Below are 23,095 nucleotides of genomic sequence, written 5' to 3' on the forward strand. Positions count from 1 at the left end.
GTAAGCAAGCCTTTAACTAGTCAAGTACAGTATATCATTTATATGATGTCTTTAGCTTGGATAAAGTTCATCAGCTGCTCATGTGATGTAGTTGCAAAAAAAATAAATACCATAACCTATTTTGCAGACTAATTTTTGATGTTACAGTATTTTGTGAAATTAGTTTATGAGCCAACTGAAAGCCCCATGATATTAACCTGAAATCACCGTTAAAACTGGGTTGATCTAAGTCAATAAATAATACAGATTTGCTTTATGTATCATGTGTACATTGAAACATGCAGCAGAATGCTTCGTTTGCATCAATGACTCACACAGTCGGAGGATGTGCAGAGAGGCAGCCACACATACAGCCCCATCATAGCACGTTCACCAGAACAACATGAATGACCTGAACAGCGACCGTCACTTTAGCGCAGTGGTTAGCACCACACTTTACAGCGCAGGCCACTTGGGTTCAATTCCCGCTGCTGCCTGTAAGGAGTTTGTACGTTCTCCCCGTGACTGCGTGGGTTTCCTCCGGGTGCTCTGGTTTCCTCCCACAGTCCAAAGTTCAAAGTAAAATTTATTATCAGGATATATAGAGACACCGCATACAACCCTGAGATTCTCTTCCTTGCAGGCAACCTTAGCAGATCTATAGAATCGTAGCTGTAAACAGGATTAATGAAAGACCAAGAGCACAGAGGACAAGCAAATGCAAAGATAAATAAATAGCAATAATTAACAAGAGCATGAAGTAAAAGTGATTGTGGGAGCATCTCAATAGATGAGTGGAGCCATCCCCTTTTGTTCAACTGCCTGATGGTTGAGGGGTAGCAACTGTTCCTGAAACTGGTGGTGTGAGTCCTGAGGCTCTTGTACCTTCTGCCTGATGGCAGCAGTGAGAAGAGAGGACGGCCTGGGTGGATCTCTGATAATGGATGCTGCTTTCCCACAACAGCATTTCATGTAGATGTGCTCAATGGCCTGGAGGGCTTTACTGGTGATGTACTAGATCAAATCCACTACCTTTTGTAGGATTTTCTGCTCAAAGGCATTGACGATCCCATACCAGCCCGCAATGCAGCCAGCCAATGCAGCCCGCAATCCACCACACATCTAAAGAAGGTTGCCACAGTTTTGATGTCATGCTGAATCTCAGCAGACTCCTGAGGAAGTAGAGGAGCTGTTCAGATGTTCCAGATGTTAACTGGCCATTATAAATTGTCCTGTGATTGGGCGAGGATTAAATTGGGGGAGTGCTGGGCAGCGTGGCTCGAGGGGCTGGAGAGGCCTATTCCACGCTGTATCTCGATAAATAAATGAATGAAAGTGTCAAAGGAGCTCAGGGTCATTCCTGTTGCCTGTGTTCAAGAGCTCCACTAAGTGGTCGCCTGGTTTCCCCATTGGAGAGGCCAGGTTGCCTGTTCACCACTGACACTTCGGGCAGCAATGAAGGTCCTCCATCTCTATCAGTGCTCATCGTGTCAGTAGCTCCCTCTCAGTTTTCACGACTGTCAGTCACTCAAGTCCCGGGTGGAGACTCAGGAATACAATCACACTCAGGTGTAAAAGGACTCTTCACTGCTGTTTCCATAACAGTTTGTTTTTGACCGGTCTGGGTTGTTAGTCCTGAGTTGAACCCCTGAACCTGGAGGACCAGTGGACCACTCTTAGTCTGACCTCTACCCTTTGACTCGTGTGGCATGGGTAACCCTACCATGAGCCAAAGCACAAGGCCCTAACTCCAGCCAACAAAGCTCTCCGGATCATTAAGGCACACAAGCCTCCAAACCCAACGACAAGGTTGCTGTCCTCTTGGAGGTTCACTGTAGAGCAGACCTCTCAAAATGCAGAACACCACACTGGAGGGAACGTGAGCAAGCTGCCTTGACACATTTATGGGATGCTAGATCTTGGGAAAGGGGCAAATGGGAAGGGGTGGGCAATTATTTTCTGATAATCTTGCTGATAGTACAGTGGAACAACACTCCTGGTAATTACAAAGACAAGATGCTGGAAATCCAGAGTAACACACACAATATGGTGGAGGGACTCAGCAGGTCAGGCAGCGTCTATGGAGGGAAAAGAACAGGCTGAGACCCTTCATCAGGACTGGAAAGGAAGGGGGAAGAAGCCAGAATAAGAGGGGGCAGGTGTACAAGCTGGCATGTGATAGACGAGACCAGGTGTGTGTGGGAGGGGGGATGAAGTAAGAAACTGGGAGGTGAGAGGTGGAAAAGGCAAAGGGCTGGAGGGGATGGAATCTGAGAGGAGAGGCGAGTGGATCATAGGAGAAAGGGGAGGAGACAGGGCACCAGGGGGAGGTGATAGGCAGGGAAGAAGAGGGAAGAGGCCAGAACGGGGAATAGAAAAAGAGGGCAAGGAAGGAAAATTTTGGTTTACTGGAAGGAGAATCGATTTTCCTGCCATCAGGCTGGAGGCTGACCAGACGGAATATAAGGTGTTGCTCCTCCCCCCATGAGGGTGGCCTCATCTTGAAATTGAAATTGGAAAGGCTGTATTTCACCTCACAGAGAGGTAAGCAATGAACAGGAGGACCTTTAAGTTGCAGAGAGGATCTTTCCTTTGATTATTTAATTCAGTGATGGGGGTCTGGGACTCAGCGGTTGCAAGGGAGAGCAGACAGAAATCCTTGCCACGTTTATAGAAGAGACCAGATGATCTTTTGAAGAGCCGTGATCAGCCTCGTACTGAAATCTGTAATACCAGTTCTGTTGAAGGGTCGCTGACCTGAAACATTCACTGTTTCCCTTTCCACGGTTGCTAGGCAACCTGTTGAGTATTTGCAGCAGTTTCTGGTTTTAATTCTGCATTACTGGAGTTCCTTGTCGTTATCCTGTGAAGGCACTCGCAAATTTCTACAGATGTACCGTGGAGAGCATTCTAATTGGCTGCATCACCGTCTGATATGGGGGGGGGGGGGGAGTTCTACTACACGGGATCAAAGTGAGCTGTAGAGAGTTGTAAGCTCAGTCAGCTTCATCATGGGCACTGACCTCCATAGTGTCCAGGACATCTTCAGGGAACAATGCCTCAAAAAGGCGGCATCCATCATTAAGGACCCCCATCACTCAGGACATGCCCACTTCTCATCGTTATAATCAGTGAGGAGGTACAGGAGCCTGAAGGCCCATCGTCAGTGATTCAGGAACAGCTTCTTCCCCTCCGCCATCAGATCTCTGAATGGACATTGAACCCATGAACACTACCTCACTGCTATTTTTCCTCTTTTTGCATTAATTATTTAATTTAACTTTTTCAAATATACATATACTTCTGGCTGTAATTCAGAGTTTTTCTCTGTTATTATGTATTGCAATGTACTGCTGCCACATAACAACACATTTCATGACATATACCAGTGATATTAAACCTGATTTTGGTTCTGACAGAACTGTGAAAGCCATCAACTTGCTTGGGGCAATTCTCTATTTGTCCACCGGGTGTGCTGTTTGCAAGCCCCTTCAACACAACCGAGTCCAATCAAACATCGTCTCAGAGTCAGATTTGTATCGATGACATTTGTCGTTTTGTAGCAGTACAGGGCAATAAAAAAAGATGCTATGAGTTACAATAAGAAATACATTTTTTTAAAAATTAATAAGTAGTGCAAAACAAGAACAAACTGCTTTTCCCAGAGGGTAGTGTCTCCGTGGAATTCTCTGCCCTGGGAAACAGTAGAACCTGGCTGCCTCATTAAAGATATTTAAGGCATAATTAGATTGATTTTTGCATAAATTGAGAATCAAGTGTTATAGGGAAAAGGCATGTGGGTGGAGCTGAGTCCTTGGCCAGATCAGCCATGATCTTATTGAATGGCAGAGTAGGTTTGACAGGCAAGATGGCCGACTCCAGCTCCGAGATCTTATATTCTTATGTAAAGGGTTCCTTTAGGCTGTCAGAGCTATGGGGGGGTTGGTAGTGAGGATATGTTCCCAGTACCTATTAAATACTCACAGAGGCATGTGCCTCAAATAGCCTCTGGCCTGGCTCCAGGCCTTCACGTGTGGCTTAGCTTCTAAGCCCAGCAGAACCATTTCTACTGACAAGAGAAGTGGCAAAGGTGGGTTACTGGCACCTTAAAACCAGTGGCTTTGGGCAGGTGGGGCTTGTCAGCCGTGGTTGGCAGCTCATCTAGGAGAAAGAAAACTCTGATCTCAAACCTCCACTGCCTTAAGGCCACAACCACTCATTTGGAAATAAACCCAGAGAAAAAATGCAGAGTTGGGAAGAGGTACAGAAACCTGAAGACACACTCAATATTTGTCTAGGGTGATCCTATGTTGAGTTCCACATTGTCTGGTGACATCTGCGACACTGCTGGTACTAAATTGTATTGGTCTCAGCCAATGCTTCGGGTTCATCAGATGCTTGGAGAGGGGGAGCTTGCTACATGGGTAACAGCTTGCTCTCCAGATTGTACTGCCTTGTATTGTGTTAGCGTCTACACAGCCAACCAGGATGCACCGTCCGTGGCTGACCTTGATCATTGGAAGGCCTCACTCTGTAAGAAGTGTTAATGGGTTCCCTGTCTGCTCAGATTGAATTGAATTTGAATTGAATTGAATTTCAGTTTATTGTCATTTAGAAACCACAACTGCAATGCAGTTAAAAAATGAAATAACGTTCCTCCAAAATGATATCACAAAAGCTCACATCAAAACAGACTACACCAGAAAATCCACATAACATTTGGCAATCCCCAAATCTAGAGTCCAGAGAGGCTGCTGCATAATACTGTGCTACCATCTTAGCGTGTTTCCCGGAAAGCAGCTCCAAATCCACCAGACAAAACAAGACTACCCAGACACACCAAGTCAGGAGACCAACTCTACCACCCAACAAACCAAAAACTAAAGCTACAAGACCTGCACAAAACCACATAGTTACATAGGGCACACACAAAATACTGGTGGAACACAGCAGGCCAGGCAGCATCTATAAGGAGAAGCATTGTCGACGGTTCGGGGCGAGACCCTTTGTCCTGACCCTGACCCTTCGAAGGGTCAAGACGAATGTCCTGACAAAGGGTCTTGGCCCAAAACATCGACAGTGCTTCTCCTTATAGATGCTGCCTCGCCTGTTGTGTTCCACCAGCATTTTGTGTGTGTTGTTTGAATTTCCAGCATCTGCAGATTTCCTCATGTTTGCTAGTTACATATAGTTATAGTTAACATACAGTTACAACAGTGCAAACAGTACCATAACTGATAAAAAAAAAGACCATGGGCACAGTAAAAACAGTCCAAAGAAATGAAAAGAATATTATAAAATTATTATAATAAAGATATCTGATGGCAGAGGGAAAGAAACTGTTCCTGAGATGTTGGGTGTGTGCCTTCAGGCTGCTGTACCTCCTCCCTGATGGTAGTAATGAGAAGAGGGGGCTTCAGGCTCCTGTATCTCCTCCCTGATGGTAGTAATGAGAAGAGGGGTCTTCAGGCTCCTGTACCTCCTCCCTGATGGTAGTAATGAGAAGAGGGGTCTTCAGGCTCCTGTACCTCCTCCCTGATGGTAGTAATGAGAAGAGGGGTCTTCAGGCTCCTGTACCTCCTCCCTGATGGTAGTAATGAGAAGAGGGGCCTTCAGGCTCCTGTACCTCCTCCCTGATGGTAGAAATGAGAAGAGGGGTCTTCAGGCTCCTGTACCTCCTCCCTGATGGTAGTAATGAGAAGAGGGGTCTTCAGGCTCCTGTACCTCCTCCCTGATGGTAGAAATGAGAAGAGGGGTCTTCAGGCTCCTGTATCTCCTCCCTGATGGTAGTAATGAGAAGAGGGGTCTTCAGGCTCCTGTACCTCCTCCCTGATGGTAGAAATGAGAAGAGGGTATGTCCTGAGTGGCGGGGGTCTTTAATAATGGAAAAGTAGTAGCAATGTAAAATGCCTTGAAAATCTAAGTCTTTGTGACAGGATCTACCCAAAATGTTCATGTAATGCTGAATTATAATTATTTATTGGAGATAAATTATTCCTCCTACATTTCAAAGATGTACAGCTTAGGGTTAGTAAGCTGTGGGCATGTTGTGCCAGAAGTGAGGCCTCGGCATGTTCTGGAACTGTGTTGATGATTGACACAAACACAACATTTCACTGCATGTTTGGATATTTTGATGTACATATGGCAGATAAAGCTGATCTTTAAGCATCTCACTCTTGAATCGCATCAAAAAACTAAGGACAAAATGAGAGGAGATTTGATCAAGGCAAACAAAATTATGACGGCTATAGATAGGGTAAATGCATGCAGGCTTTTTCCACTGAGGTTGGGTGGGACTACAACCAGAGGTCATGGGTTAAGGTTGAAAGGTGAAAAGTTTAAGGGGAACATTAGGCGAAACTTCTTCACTCAGAGGGTGGTGAGAGTGTGGAACAAGCTGCCAGCACAAGTGGTGCATGTGAGCTTGATTTCAACGTTTAAGAGAAGTTTGGATAGGTACTTGGATGGTAGGGGTATGGACAGCTTTGGTCCAGGTGCAGGTCTATGGGGCTAGGCAAGTTTAAATGGTTCAGCACAGACTAGGTGGGCCAGAGGGCCTGTTTCTGTGCTGTACTTCTCAATGATTCTATAATGCGGGTAAAATGGGATTGACATCGATTGGTGCTTGGCAGCTAGAATGGACACGGTGAAATGCAGGGGCCTGTTTGTATGACTCTTTAAGCTATCTGCCAAGCAGTACAAACACACATGACAGCTTTTAGGGAGACAAATGTGGATCATTTGCACAGAAGGAATTTAGCTTAATCTGGCATTGTGTTCAGCAGAGACACGATGGGCAGAAGGGCTTGTTCCACAGCTGCACTGATCTACCATGTACTGTATTCCATAAATCTGGCATAATACATATTTCAAATTAACCTATTTATCCCTCTTTCCTTTTGACTGTTCATCCCTCAACTATCAGGCTCGAAAGCCAGAGGGGATAATGATAACTTCACTCAACTTCACTTACCACAACCTATGGACTCACTTTCAATGACTCTGCATCTCATCTTCTCAATACTTATTGCTTATTTATTAATTATCCCAGGCACAAGAATCCCCTGTTAGTGAGTCATAAGACCATATGACATAGGAGCAGAATTAGGCCATTTGCCCATCGAGTCTGCTGCACCATTCCATCATGGCTATTTTATTATCCCTCTTGACCCCATTCTCCTGCCTTCTCCCCGCAACCTTTGACACCCTGACTAATTGTCAAACTCGACTTTAAAATAGACCCAGTGAGTTGGCCACCACAGCTCTTCGCAGCAATGAATTTCACAGATTCACCACCCTCTGGCTAAAGAAATTCCTCCTCATCTCTGTTCTAAAGTGACATCCCTGTATTCTGACACTATGCCCTCTGTTCCTAGAGACTCCCATTGTAGGAAGCCTCCTCTCCACACCGATTCAATCTAGACTCTGCAACATGTGATAGGTTTCCGTGGTGTGGGAGGAATCACCTGCTCCTGAGTGTGGCCAAAACCAGGGAGATGGTGAGTGATTTTGGGAAGAGGAGGGAGAGGACTGTGACGAGTCCTGTATACATTCTGGGAGAAGAATTTGCAGTGGTGGAGGAGTTGGGTGTTCACTTTGGCAACAGGCTTGACTGGAAAACCACCACCAAGCTGTTTACGAGAAGGGGATGAGCAGACTCTATTTTCTAGGGAAGCTGAGGTTCTTTAATGTGTACAGCAGGACTCTGGAGATCTTCTACCAGTCTGTTGTGGAGAGTGCAGTCTTCTTTGCTGCTTTATGTCAGGGGAGCAGCATTGGTGCAGGTGATGCGAAAAGTCTCAATAAACTCATCAAAAAGACTGGATCTGTCCTTGGCGACAACCTGGACTCTTTTGAGTTAGTGGTGGAGAGGTCAGTAAACAAACTCTTATCCATTATGGACAATTAGGCACATACTCTCCATGCTGACTGAATAATCAGCGGAGCCCCCTTATAAACAGACTCATTGAGCTCCACTGTCACAAGGAATGTTACAGAAAATCTTTCCTACCAAATGCAATAAGCATATACAACAGTTCATCTCCGTGTGACAGGTAAACACCTGCCTATCACCTCCACACCCTCCCCCACCCATTGCTCCCCTCCTCCTTCCCCTTCTCCCATGGTTTGACTCTCTTCTCTTGTCAGATTCATTCTTCTCCAGCCCTTACATATTCCACCTATAAGACATAGGACCAGAATTGGGCCAATTGTCCCATTGAATCGTGGCTGATCCTTATTTCCCCTCCTCGAAACCATTGTCCGGCCTTCTCCCCTTGGCCTTTGATGCTGTGTCCAATCAAGAACCTATCAATCTCTGCCTTAAATAGACCCAATGACTTGGCCTCCACAGCTGCACGTGGCAACAAATTCCATAAATTCACCACCCTCTGGCTGAAATAATTTCTCTGCATCTCTGTTTTAAGTGGACGCCCCTCTATCCTGAGGCTGTGCCCTCTTGTCCTAGACTCCCCCACCATGGGAAACATCCTTTCCACAACTACTCTGTCTTGGCTTTTCAACATTTGAAAACTTTCAATGAGAGCCCCCATTATCCTTCTAAGTTCCAGCGAGTACAGACCCAGAGCCATCAAACATTCCTCGTATGATAACCCTTTCATTCCCAGAATCATCCTTGTGAACCTCCTCTGGACCCTCTCCAACACCAGCACATCTTTTCTTAGATGCGGAGCCAGCCTCATTTTCTCCCAGCTTCATACTTTATCCCCCATCCCCACCCACCTGGCTTCACCTATCACATTCCAGCTTGTCCTCCTTTCCTCACCCCCCCCCACCTTTTTATTCTGGTTTCTTCCCCATTTCTCAGTCCTGAAGAAGGGTCCTGGCCCAAAACGTTGACTACCTATTCATTTCCATAGATGCTGCCTGACCTAATGAGTTCCTCCAGCATTTTATTTGTGTTGCTCTGGAATTCTAGCCTCTGCAGAATCTCTTGTGTTTATTGGTCCATAATGCAGGAATTCTACTGGGAAATCTCTCCAGTTCTGCCTCTCTCCTTTGGGCGCTCCTATAGAACAAACCTTTTTATCATCTGCCCTGTCATGTCCTTATATATCTTAGTCAAGCTGAAATTACTGACACGAACACAAATACAGTGAGGAACAGGCACAATGAAAAGCTTGCTTGCAGCAGCCCCACAGGCATGTAGGTATGGACAAACACACAGAATATAAATTATTTGTAAATTATACAAACCAGGGAAATAAAATATCATCATCATCATCATTATGTGCCAGGTCATATGATATGGGCAATCATGGCCTTTCCATGACTACGATTGTTCTTGGAAAATTTTTCTACAGAAGTGGTTTGCCGTTGTCTTCTTCTGGGCAGTGTCTTTACAAGACGGGTGACCCCAGCCATTATCAATACTCTTCAGAGATTGTCTGCCTGGTGTCAGTGGTCGCATAACCAGGACGTGATACGACCATCCACCCTGCTCCCGTGGCTTCAGGTGACCCTGATTTGGGGGGGTGGGAGCTAATCAGGTGCTAGACCTTGCCCAAAGGGTGACCTGCAGGCTAGCGGAGGGAAGGAACGACTTACAGCTCTCCTCTCCTTTGGTAGAGAAGCCTCTTCACCCTGCCTCCAAAATATTTTGAAAACAAAACCTCAGTACAAAAGGTGGCACAGTCAGAGAGCAGTCCATGGCAAGAGGTTGTCTATCGTGTTCTGTTGCTGAGGTAGGATGAGAGTTGTGCAGGTCGGTACAAGACCCGATGGCTGTAGGAAACCTAATAGTGTGGGACTTCTGGCTTCTGTATCTGCTGACGAACAGCAGCAAGAAGAGGCTGGTGGGTGTCCTGTTACCAGAATCTTGAATGGACCTCTTGTATGATAAATGGACTGCTGGCCATTTTTCTACCTCGTTATGATCTTGCACCTTACTGTTCACCTGCCCTGCATTTTCCCTGAAGCCCCTACACTTTATTCTGCATTGTTGTTATTTTACCTTGATCTAGCTCAACACATTGTGTAATGATCTGATCTGTAAGGACAGTATGTAAGGCAAGCTTTTCACCGTCTCTACGTACATGTGTCAATAATAAACCAATACCCATAACAATCCCAAAGTTCAAAGTAAGTGTATTATCTTAGTCCCATGTACAGCCCTAAGAATCATTTTCTTGCAGGCATACTCAATAAATCTATAGAATAATAACCATTATAGAATCAACGAAAGATTAAAATAGCACCAACTTGGGCATTCACCTAGAGTGCAAACTGTGCAAATATAAAAAGAAAGAAATAATAATAATAAAAAATAAGCAATAAATATCGAGAACATGGGATGAAGAGTCCTTGAAAGTGAATCCATAGGGTGTGGGAACATTTCAATGATGGGGCAAGGGAAGCTGAGTGAAGTTCTCTCCTCTGGTTCAAGAGCCTGATGGGTGAGGGGTAGTAACAGTTCCTGAACCTGGTGGCGTGAGTCCTGAGGCTCCTGTACCTCCTGCCTGATGGTGGCAGCAGTGAGACAAGAGCATGGCCTGGGTGGTGGGGATCCCTGATGATGGATGCAGCGTTTTGTGTCGATGTGCTGAATGGTGTGGAGGGCTTTACCTATGATGGATTGTGCTCTGTCCACTATCGCAGTGATAGATGGCAGGTTCTTGAGGCAGCTCCTCCTGGAGATGCTGTTGGTGGTGGTGGTGAGGTGGGGCTGTGCCTGGGATGGACCGGACTGTGCCCTCTGTTCCTGCATGTTGGACACACTGTACCAGATCACAATGGAACTGGTGAGAATGCACTGAGAGCCAGTCGTTTTTCTGTAATGCAATGTGGGTAGTTATGTGTGGTTTAGGGTAGCTTAGACTAACATTTGCTTAGCTAGACAGAACATCAATTCCTCCAACTTCCATAACTGCCCTTCCCTCCTTCTCCTTCACCATTCCCCATTCCCATTTCCTTCTCTCACCGCATCTCCTTGCCTGCCCATCACCTCCCTCTGGTGATCTTCCCTCTTCCCTTTCTTCCATGGTTTTCTGTCCTCTCCTATCAGATTCCCCCTTCTCCAGCCCTCTATCCCTTTCACCAATCAACTTCCCAACTCTTTACTTCACTCTCTCCTCCTCTCCCAGTTTCACCTATCACCTGCCACTTTGTACTTCTTCCTCCCCTTTCCCCTCACCTTCTTACTGTGACTTCTCATCACAGTTTTCCCAGACAACACACACAAAATGCTGGAGGAACTCAGCAGGTCATGTAGCGTCTGTGGAAATGAGTACATAGCCGACCTTTCAGGCCGAGACCCTTCGGCAGGACGGGAGAGAATAAACTGAGGATTAGATTTAAAAGGCGGGGGGAGGGGGAGAGAAACACAAGGTGACGGGTGAAACCTGAAGAGGGAGGGATGAAGTAAAGAGCTGGGAAGTCAATTGGTGAAAGTGATAAAGGGCTGGAGAAGGGGGAATCTGACAGGAGAGGACAGAAGGCCATGGAAGAAAGAAAAGGGGGAGAGGCACCAGAGCAGGGCAGTGGGCAGGTAAGGAGGGAAAAGGGCATGTGGAAAGGTGAAGTGGGGGGGGGCATTATCAGAAGTTCCAGAAATCAATGTTCATGCCATCAGTTTGGAGGCGACCCAGACCGAATATAAGGTGCTGTCCTCCAAACTAACTGCGGCCTCATCACAACACTGGAGGAGCCATGAATAGACATATTGGAATGGGAATGGGAAGTGGAATTAAAATGAGTGGCCACTCGGAGATCCCACTTCTTCCAGTCCCGATGAAGGGTCTCGGCCCAAAACGTGAACTCTTTGCTCTTTTCCACAGGCGCTGCCTGGCCTGCTGAGCTCCTCCGGCATTTCGTGTGCATCACTTTGATTTGCAGCCTCTGTAGATTTTCTCTGGTTAGCACTTCACTGTTCAACTCCTCAAATCTGCCGCCACATTACGGACAATTTAGCAATGTCAGAGCCACAATACGAGTGGAAATTACTGTTGTTGGATTGGAAGGATTTGATCCACATGGTAAGCTTGCATTTGTTTTGTGAGAGTCGCGACTGCAGATCCTTTTCAAATACATGCCACCACCTTCAGAGTTCTAAACTGCTGAAAATTATAGGTATTCCTGGCTTCTACACAAGGCACTTGTAATCACAAAATACCTTTGATGTTGACAATTCTGAATTGTGAGGAGGATTTAATTAAAACTCGGATAAACCCCATTCTGCTTCTTGACAAAGCCTGTCCTTGGTAAGCAAGCTTGGTAGGAGTTAAACCATGTGACTTAGAAGCATTCCCTGCTGATGGGCGCCAAGGACTCGCTCATCTTGCATGCACAATATTTTTTAATGTCAAGGGAAAGAGAACAGCTACCATAACACTTCACAGTGCCAGAAATCAGAGTACATTTCCTGCTGTTCTCTGAAAGGACTTTGTACAATACTGTGCAAAAGTCTTGGGCACATACTGTATATATAACTAGAGTGCCTACGACTTGTGCACAGTGCTGTATCTGTCAATGTGGAGCAGAAATCTGGTGGGAATGGTGAGGGTGGAGTGAGTGGGAGGGGTGTGGGAAAGGTGGCAGAGAAGGATTGCCAGGGGCCGTGGGGGTTAGCTGTGGGTGCAGACACACATAGCCTTAAGACACCAGGCAAAGTCATTTGATTCCAAACAATTTATTTATTGATCATTACAGAATGTCTCTCTGGTGCTTCCCGCTCCCTCCCCTCTCCCTTCCCCCTTTTCCAAACCATGATTCCCCTCTCCCTGCCCCCTTCCTACTCTCAGTCCACAAATAGAGACCCATATCAGAATCAGGCTTATCATCACTCCCGTTTGTCTTGAAATGTGCTTTTCTTTGCAGCAATAGTACAGTGTTAGACATAAAATCAGAATCAGGTTTAATATCACTGGTATGTGTTGTTAACTTTGCAGGACCAGTACAATGAAATAATAGAGACAAAAGAAAACAGAATTACAGTAAGTGTATATATATTAAATAGTTATATAAATCATGCAGTGGAAAAAGAGAGAAAAAAAAGTAATGAGGTAGTGTCTATGGATTCGATGTCCAATCAGAAATCGGATGGCTTTTGTACCTCCTCCCTGATGGTAACAGTGAGAAGAGGGCAAGTCCTGGATGGTGAGGACCGTTAATGATTGATGCTGCCCTTCTGAGGCACCAGTCCTTGAAGGCGTCTTGGATACGATGGAGGCTGATAGCCATGATGGAGCCGACTAATTTTACAGCTGTCCGCAGCTTCCTTCCATCCTGTGCAGTAGCCCCCCCACTCACCCCCATACCAGTTGGTGATGCAGCCAATCAGAATGCTTTCCATGGCACACCTGTAGAAATTTGCAAACGTTTTAGGTGAGACACCAAACCTCCTCAAGTTCCCAATGAAATATAGCCAATAAGGGAAAGAGAGGTGTTCCCATTTCACAGCGAGAGGGGAGACATAACAAAGCAACGCCCTGATTTATGGCACACAGCCAGCAGTCAGCTCGCTGTTTACGAGCTTCCGTCTCCCGCGACGCATCGGGGGTGGTGCCGGCCTTGAATCCATCCACCACGAAAACCTGGCACCCTAAAGGGGCAATAGCCTTCCTGGCCACATCCTTGGCATATCGAAAAGCAGCTGGTCACGAAACCCCGAGAGCGGGTCCCATTTCTGCAAAGGACCAAAGTCAACGTGTAACTCCAGGTCAGGCTCTTCAAAAGAACCAGTTAGGAAGTCGAGGATCCAGTTGTAGAGGGAGGTACAGAGTCCCAGGTTCTGTAGCTTTTCAGTCAGGACTGTAGGAATGATGGCGGTAGATGCTGTGCTATAGTCATAAACAGCATCCTGCCATAGGGATTTGTATTGTTCAGGTGATCCAGGCCACATGGAGAGCCATTGAGATCACATCCACCATAGACCTAGTGTGGTGACAAGCAAATTGTAGAAGGTCCAGTCCTTGCTGAGGCAGGAGTTGATTCCAGCCTCTCAAAGCATTTGATCACCGTAGAAGTGTGTTACCGGACGATAGTCATTAAGGCAGTTCACGCTACTCTTCTTGTTGGTTGGTAGGTTAATTGGTCATTGTAAGTTGTCCTGTGATTAGGCTCAGGTTATTTTGGGGTATTGCAGTGTGGCTCGAAGGGCCAGAAGGGCCTATTCTGCTCTGTATCTCAATAAATCAAACCATCAGTCAACCAATCAATAAATAAATGTAAGCTCTATTATTGTTAATGTTCAGCTTCTAAATGTTAGGTTTTGTAAATCTCTAAAATACCACAACAAAGTACTATTGATACTTCTAGCAAGTGGAGAAGATGTTTCCTATGGTGGGGGAGTCTAGGACCAGAGGATACAGCTTCAGAATAGAGGGACGTCAATTTAGAATGGAGATGAGGAGGAATTTCCTCAGTCAGAGAGAGGTGAATATGTGAAATGCGATGCCACAGATGGCTATGGAGGCTAAGTCGATATTTGGGGCAGAGGTTGATGGATTCCTAATTGGTCAGGGCATGAAGGGACACAGGGAGAAGACAGAAGATTGGGGCTGAGAAGGAAAATGGATCAGCATGTTGAAATGGCATAGCAGACTCGATGGGCCAAATGGCCTAATTCTGCTCCTATATCTTATGGTCTTATGGCCTTAAATGGCTGATCGCAGATTATTTTAAAATAAAAAGAAACTTGGAACTTTGATTGTGAGATAAATCCGCACACCTGTATTCAGTCTTTTGACAGATTTGCATTCGGTGGCCATTTTACACCTGTACACCTGCTCGTTAATTTGAATATCTAATCTGCCAATCATGTGGCAGCAACTCAATGCATAAAAGCATGGATACATGGTCAATTTGTTCAGTTGTTGTTCAGACCAAGCATCAGAATGGGGAAGAAATGTGAGCTAAGTGACTTTGACCATGGAATGATTGTTGGTGCCAGACGGGGTGGTTTGAGTATCTCAGAAACTGCTGAACTCCTGGGATTTTCGCACACAACAGTCTCTAGAGTTCACAGAGAATGGTGTTCTCCATCCCTAAGTAAATGAAATTAATAAGACCACCAACAAACACCCGAAGGCCACTTTATTAGATATAGGTGGTGCCTAATAAAGTGGCCTCTGCGTGTATAACTGAGCACAGTTCTAGTTCATGTAACCTACTCATATTAGGAAACAGATGTGCTCAGAAACGTAAGAGGCACATTAAGCTCCAAACTCATCAGTGTGTATCCCGCAGTAAAGTATTTGATTTAAGGTTGGAGACTTGCAGATTGAGTCTTCTTAAAATGGTTAACGGTTCCAACGGCAATTTAGCAGAGTGACTTCAGATTTTAATTTGTTCCGTAACTGCTTTTCATTCTGCAGAGTAAGCAAGAATTTACCCTCCTTGAAAGAGCATGAAATTGATGGGCAAGAAATTGCACATTTTCCGAGTGTGACGCGCTTAAATGCGTTATAATTATACCTTTAAACCGCATCGCGTGGCGTGTCTTCTACAACTGAAGAAGGCATTGCAGTCATATTAGAATGCCCCATTGTCTTTGATTCGCCCTCTCAAACACAGACTCCTGCTCTGCCCGTTGGCAAGATTTGTCGAGTTCTCAGCAAGTGAACGGAGATGAATAATCTATCTTCATTCAAGGCTTGCTGTGCTGCACCGTGAATTTTACAGCCGTGCTGCTGAAGTGCTCGCGCCCAGCGTCTCTTCCTTTGCTGCAAGTTTTCCAGAGCGCTCCGTGTCAGTCCCACTTCCATTGTTGAGAACAAGCGTCAAGCGCAGATAAATTCTCAGCCTTTTGTGTTGGAGTCTGAAAGAACTGTGAAAAGGAAAAATGTTAATCTTTTGTTCGGCTTCACTGAAATTTCCAAGCTCAATTTCACGCATTTGGTACATGACTCTGTTCAGCTGCATTGCCCCTGTAATAATACATTCCTTGATGTATCTATTATTAATAACTATTACAGAATATCTTCCATTTCTGTAGCACTGTTCATGACTTCAGGACATCAGAGGGTGCTTTAGAGACAATTAAATGCACAAACTGTAATCACTGATATAGAAAATTACAGACAGAAACAGGCCCTTCAGCCCACCCAGTCTGTGCTGAACCATTTAAACTGCCTACTCCCCTCGACCTGCACCAGGATCATAGCCCTCTGTACCCCTCCCATCCATGTACCTATCCAAACTTCTCTTAAGTGTTGAACTCGAAATTGCAGCCACCACTTGCACTGGTCACTCATTCACCCTGTCCCCATCCTCTGTTTTTCCCCTCATGTTCCCCTTAAACATTTCACCTTTCACCCTTATCCCATGACCTCTAGTTGTAGTCTCACCCAGCCTCAGGGGAAGAAACTTTCTTGCATTTACTCTATTTATACCCCTAATAATTTTTTATACCTCTGTCAAATCTCCCCTCAATCTTCTATGTTCTAGAGAATAAAGTCCTAACCTATTCAATCTTTCCTTATCACTCAGGCCCTCCATATCAGGCAACATCCTGGTAAATGTTCTCTGTTACATCATTCCTGTAGGTAGGTGACCAGAACTACACTCAATACTCCAAATTAGGCCTCACCAACATCTTAAGCAATTCCAACATAACATCCCAGTTCCTGTACTCAGTACCATTATTGTGAAGGCCAATGTGCCAAGAGCTTTGTTTATGGCCCTATCTACATGAACCGCCACTTTCAATGAATTATGGACCTGTATTCCCAGATCCCTCTGTTCTACCAGACTCGTAGGTACAAAGAGGAAATGCAGCAACTCAGAACTCAGCTGGTCGGGCAGCATCAATGCAGAGGAACAGAACCCTTCATAGGAACTGGAAAGGAAGAGGGTAGAATCCAGACTAAGTTGTAGGGAGGGGAAGGAGTTCAAGCTGGCAGGTGATAGGGTGAGACCAGGTGAGCAGGAAGGTGGATGGGTGGAGCAGAGGGGGTGGGTGAATGAAGTAAGAAGCTGGCAAGTGATAGGTTGAAAGAGAAAATGGTTGAAGAAGAAAGAATCTGATAGGTAAGAGGATCATGGGAGAAAGGGAAGAAGGAGGGGAACCAGAGGTATATGATGATCATGGTGAGGAGAAGAGAAGGGGTAATCAGAATGGGGAATGGAAAAAGACTGAAGTAGGAGGGAGGATAAATTACCAGAAGTTAGACAAATTGAGGTTCATGCTATCAGATTAATGGCTACCCCGATGAAATATGAGGTTTTGCATCTCCAACCTGAGTTTGACCTCATCGTGGCAGTAGAGGAGGCCAAGGACCAGGATGTCAGAATGGAAATGGGATGTTGAATTGAAATGAGGAGCCAGTGGGAGATCCTGCCTTCTGCAGAGGACAGCGCAAAGGTGCTTGACAAAATGGCCCCCAATCTGCATCTGGTCTCAGCTTTGTAGGAGCCAAACTTGAGAGCACCATAGATGACCCCTTATTAGGGATCTGTTTATCAGCTCCTTGTCCAATTCCTTTTCAAAAGCCATGGGTTCCACAACTCTTCCTGGCAATGAGTTCTGGATTTTTTGCACTTCCTTTATGTTAAGATATTTATGACCTTCCCCCTGATCTCTGACATCTCCCTTCAACCTTCTAAACTCCTAGGAGAACACCAGGAGCTTCCACCTCCCCTTGTAACTTATTCACATCCTAGGGTGTATTCCAGAAAATCTACACAGTACCCATTCTAAAGTTTTCAGTTTCCTTCAGACTTTTCGTTGGCCTGAGCTATTGACTACCTGCCTTGATCCATTTGTGAAGAAACAGTACTGTGGAAGAGCCTTGGGCATGCATATATATAGCTAGGAATGGAGAGCAAGTTTGGAAATCTGGGGGGAGAAAAGGATGTTGGAAATGGTGAGGGTGGAGTGCCGCGGGAGGGGTGTGGGAAGGGTGACAGAGAAGGAGTGCCGGGGATAGTGGGGGGAACGCGGGTGCAGACACACCCAGCCCTGAGACACCAGGCAAGGCCATTTGATCATTACAGAATGTCTCTCTGTTGCTTCCTGCTCTCTCCCCTCTCCGTCCCCCTTTCCCCAACTATGATTCCCCTCTCCCTGCCCCCTTCCCACTCTCAATCCCCAATAGAGACCCGTATCAGAATCAGGTTTTTCATCACCCACATATGTCATGAACTTTTTTTTGCGGCAGCAGTACAGTGCAATACATAAAATTACTACAGCACTGTGCAAAAGTCTTAGGCCCCAGCAGTACATACAGTATGTGCCTGAGACTTTTGCACAGGACTGTCTGTTGCAGCTTTATAAACCTCGAGCAAAGCTGCATTTGGGGTATTGCACTCAGTTCCGTTTGCTCCAGTATAGAAAGGATGTGGAAACTTTGGAGAGGGTACAGAAGAGGTTTATTGGGCTGCTGACTTGATATAAGGGCATATGGTATAAGGAGAGTTTGGACAAATTTGGATTTCGAATAAACTCTTCTCGGGCTTCCAGCCATGTACAGGTACAGGCAGCAATTATAAGCAATGCTTTGATGACAAGCTCTGCCATCTTCTTCAGGGATGATGCCTGAGCATGTCTAGACTAGTGGTATTTATAACCACCACCCCACCACCCAGTATGTCCCTTCTGATTGGTTCATACTCATCCAATCAGGTTTCCAAACTCACTCCTTGTTTACAATCAATTTCCAGTTGTTACCTGAGTAAACCTGAGTGTGGTTTCATCTTGGCTCAGGTTGGAGAAACAACACCTTATATTCCATTTGGGTAGCCTCCAACCTGATGGCATGAACATTGATTTCTCTAACTTCCATTAATGCCCCTCCTCCCCTTCTTACCCCATCCCTTATTTATTTATTTATCCCCCTTCCTTTTTTTCTCTCTCTGCCCCTCTCAAAATCACTCCTTGTCTGTTCTCCATCTCCCTCTGGTGCTCCCCTCCCCCTTTCTTTCTCCCTAGGCCTCCCATCCCATGATCCTCTCCCTTCTCCAGCTCTGTATCCCTTTCACCAATCACCTTTCCAGCATTTAGCTTCACCCCACCCCCTATGGTCTTCTCCTATCATTTCGGATTTCCCCCTCCCCCTCCTACTTTCAAATCTCTTACTATCTTTTCTTTCAGTTAGTCCTGATGAAGGGTCTTGGCCCGAAATGTCAACTGTGCTTCTTCCTATAGATGCTGCCTAGCCTGCTGCGTTCCACCAGCATTTTGTGGCTAGAGTAGGTTATATGGTTGGCACAACATTGTGGGCCGAAAGGCCTGTAATGTGCTGTAGATTTCTAAGTTCTATGTTCTATGTTCTAAGACATCATCATCATTATCATTATGTGCCATGTTGTATGATATCATCATTATGTGCTGTGTTGTATGATGTAGGCAATCACAGTCTTTCCATGACCATGACTGTCCTTGGCAAATTTTCCTACAGAAGTGGTTTGCCATTGCTGGCTTCTGGGCAGTGTCTTTACAAGACGGGTGACCCCAGCCATTGTCAATACTCTTCAGAGATTGTCTGCCTGGTGTCAGTGGTCGCAGAACCAGGACTTGTGATGTGCACCAGCTGCTCATACGACCATCCACCACCTGCTCCCATGGCTTCATTTGACTCTGATCGGGGGTTGGAGGGCTAAGCAGGTGCTACACCTCGTCCAAGAGTGCCTGCAGGCTAACGGAGGGAAGGAGCATCTTAGAGACATATCTTCACCCTGCCACATATTTTGGAGATAAGGCACTGATATCTGAAGCATCAAAGAAGTTGTTGGAGGAACTCAACAGGTCAGGCAGCATCTGTGGAGAGAATTGGTCAGTCAACATTTTGGATTGAGATCCTTGACCTGGTCTGATGAAGAGTCTTGATCTGAAACATTAATAGCACATTTCCCTGGCTTGCTGAGCTCCTCCAGCATCTAGTTTGATGCTTACGTCTCATCCCTTCTTGGTGTATAAGATAATGAGAGGGTCATTGATCGTGTGGATAGCCAGAGGCTTTTTCCCGAGGCTGAAATGGCTAGCATGAGGGGGCATAGTTTTAAGGTGCTTGGAAATAGGTACCAAGGGGATATCAGGGGTAAGGTTTTCACACAGAGAGCAGTGGGTGCGTGGAATGCACTGCTGGCAACGGTGGTGGAGGTAGATACAATAGACCCCATTAAGAGCCTCTTAAATAGGTACATGGAGTTTAGTAAAATAGAGGGCTATGCGCTAGGGAAATTCTAGGCAGTTTCTAATGTAGATTACATGGTCGGCACAACATAGTGGGCTGAAGGGCCTGTAGGTTTCTGTGTTCTATTACAGGTTTGTACTGAAGTTGAAATTTTCCTGAACATAGTTCAGAAACTCTCTCACCATCTCTACACATTAGGGGAGAGGAGGAGTGGGTGGGGGAGTCAGTGTCAGGCTGACGATTGTTTCAGTCCTCACATGGACAAGGCAGAAGATGGTCCAGTGACTTGTTCACGGGGGAGGGCACATTCTGAAGCCTCAGAGAGCGAGATATGCTCTGTGACTACAGGACAAGCTTGCTATTTGGGAGAACATACCCAGCCAGTGTGCGTCAGATTTAATGTTCTGTCAAAGTAATTTCATGGGCAGTGAGAGATCCACTTTAAAATGTGTGTTAGATTGGCTATGTTGAGTGCTTTTGGAAGAAAGCTGAGTGGCTGTGGTTGTATGCCCATGTGTGTTGGTGTGGACAACGAGCAACCAATCCACTGCTCTGTTCCAGCACGGTTCACTGCCCTGATATATGCCAGCAACAACTTTCACCTGCTCCTCCAGAGCATTAAAAAGTTGCAAAAATTGTTCTTTTTTATTATTGCAAGGGGATCCCATTGAATCCTATCAAATATTGAAAGGACTTTGAGAGGGTGATTCCAATAGTGGGGAAGCCTAGGACCAGAGGACACAGCCTCAGAAAATGACATTCCTTTAGAACAGAGAAGCAGAGGAATTTCCTTAGTCGGAGGGTGGTGAATCTGTGGAATTCATTGCCACAGCCAGCTGTGTTGGCCAATTCATTGGATATATTTAAAGCACAAGGCCTTACAGTACGGGCGACCTGGGTTCAATTCCCAGCACTGCCTGTAAGGAGTTTGTACATTCTCTCCGTGACCTTGTGGGTTTCCTCCGGGTGCTCCGGTTTCCTCCCACAGTCCAAAGAAGGACCAGTTTGTCGATAAATTGTCCCGTGATTAGGTTAAGGTGGATTTGCTGGGTGGCATGGCTCGAAGGGCAGGAAGGGCCTATTCTGCACTGTATCTCAACAAAAAAATTAATCATAGACCCTTCCCACCCGGACAAACTCTCCTCTCCCCTCTCCCACCCACCTACTTATACTGTTCCCCCTCCCCCTCTTACTCTGGCTTCTGTCCCCTTCCTTTCCCATCCCGATGAAGGGTCTCAGCCTGAAATGCCAGAGGCATGTTTTTATGCATAGAGTTGCTGCCACATGATTGGCTGTTTAGATATTACCATTAACGAGCAGGTGCACAGGTGTACCTAGTAAAGTGGCCACTGAGTGTATGTTCCTCTTCAAAATAATCTTGGTGTTAAGCAGCTTATTGTTCCAAGAACATCTGGTATTTCTTTCAGCTGGGAATCCAAGCATTGTCCTGACACTGAACGTCAGGACTGGCCAACATTGGAGACAGGATCTTATTGGCTCTCCATGCAACCTTGGATCACTTGGACAATACAAATACTTATGTCAGGATGTTGCTAATTGACTACAGCTCAGTGTTTAACACCATCATTCCCACAATTCTGATTGAAAACCTCCAGAATCTGGACCTCAGTACCTCTCTCTGCAATTGGATTCTCGACTTCCTAACAAGAAGACCACAACCCGTGTGGATTGGTAATAAAATCTGCTCCTCGCTATCAATGCTGGCACACCTCAGGGGTGTGTGCTTAGCCCACTGCTCTACTCTTTCTACACTAATGACTGTGTGACTAGGAACAGCCCAAATGCCGTCTATAAATATGCTGGTGATACAACCACTGTTGGTAAAGTCTCACAGGGTGACAAGAGAGCACAGATGAGTGCGAAATATATGCTAATTGAGTGGAGTCACAGCAACAACCTTGCACTCAAATTCAGTAAGACCAAAGAGCTGATTGTGGACTTCAGAAAGGGTGAGATGAAGGAAAAGATACCAATCCTCAATCGGAAATGGAGAGAAGTGTCTGGTAGGGGCGGGGGCTACTGCACAGGATTGAAATAAGCTGCAGAGATTTGTAAAGTCAGTCACTTTCATCATCGACAGTAGCTTCCCCATCACCCAGGACATCTTCATGGAGCGATGCCTCAGAAAGGCAACATCCATCATTAAGGACCCCATCGCCCAGGACATGCCCTCTTCTCATTACTACGATCAGGGTGGAAGTACAGAAACCTGAAGGCACACACTCAGTGATACAGGAACAGCTTCTTCCCCTCTGCCATCCGATTTCTGAATGGACATTGAATCCATGGATACTAACTCATTACTTTTTTATTTCCTATTTTTGCACTACTCACTTAACTATATATATATTTGCTGTAATTCACAGATTTTTTTCAATTGTTATATACTGTATTGTACTGCTGCAGCAAAGACAACAAATTTCATGAAGTGAGCCGGTGGTATGAAACCTGATATTTGCATAAACGAGAACATGTTCAGGAGCACCTTCTAAAGTGGCTGCTGGATGTACGTGCTGTGGAGGTCACTGGGGAAACCATCCCGTTCCTCTTCAAAACGATGTTGTTGTTAGGCAGCGTATTGTTCCAAGGACATGTGGTACATATTTCTTACAGCTGGGAATCCATGTGCAGTCCTAGTACTGAACCTTCCTTCCACATTGATTTCTAAAGAGGACAATGACCAAAGTGGATTAAGGAAAGAGTTAGATCATTTAAAATGTATTTTAATTGTTTCTCTGTCTCCGTTCTGGAGACAAATTGTCTACTGATATATTTGATAAACCCTATGACTCTCACAGCTGTCTTAATGATACCTCACTTGTAAAAATGCTAATCACTTCTCTCAGTTCCTCTGTCTCTGCCTCATCTGTTCTCAGGGTGACTCTTTACATTCCTGAACATCTGAGATCTTTTTCTTCATCAAAGAGTGGGGTTTCCCTTCCACCTCCGTCAATGCTTCCCTCACCTGCGCCTCCTCCATTTTGTGCACCCCCTCCTCCCGT

The sequence above is a fragment of the Hypanus sabinus genome, chromosome 24 (assembly GCF_030144855.1).
Source record: "Hypanus sabinus isolate sHypSab1 chromosome 24, sHypSab1.hap1, whole genome shotgun sequence".
Lineage (NCBI taxonomy): Eukaryota > Metazoa > Chordata > Chondrichthyes > Myliobatiformes > Dasyatidae > Hypanus > Hypanus sabinus.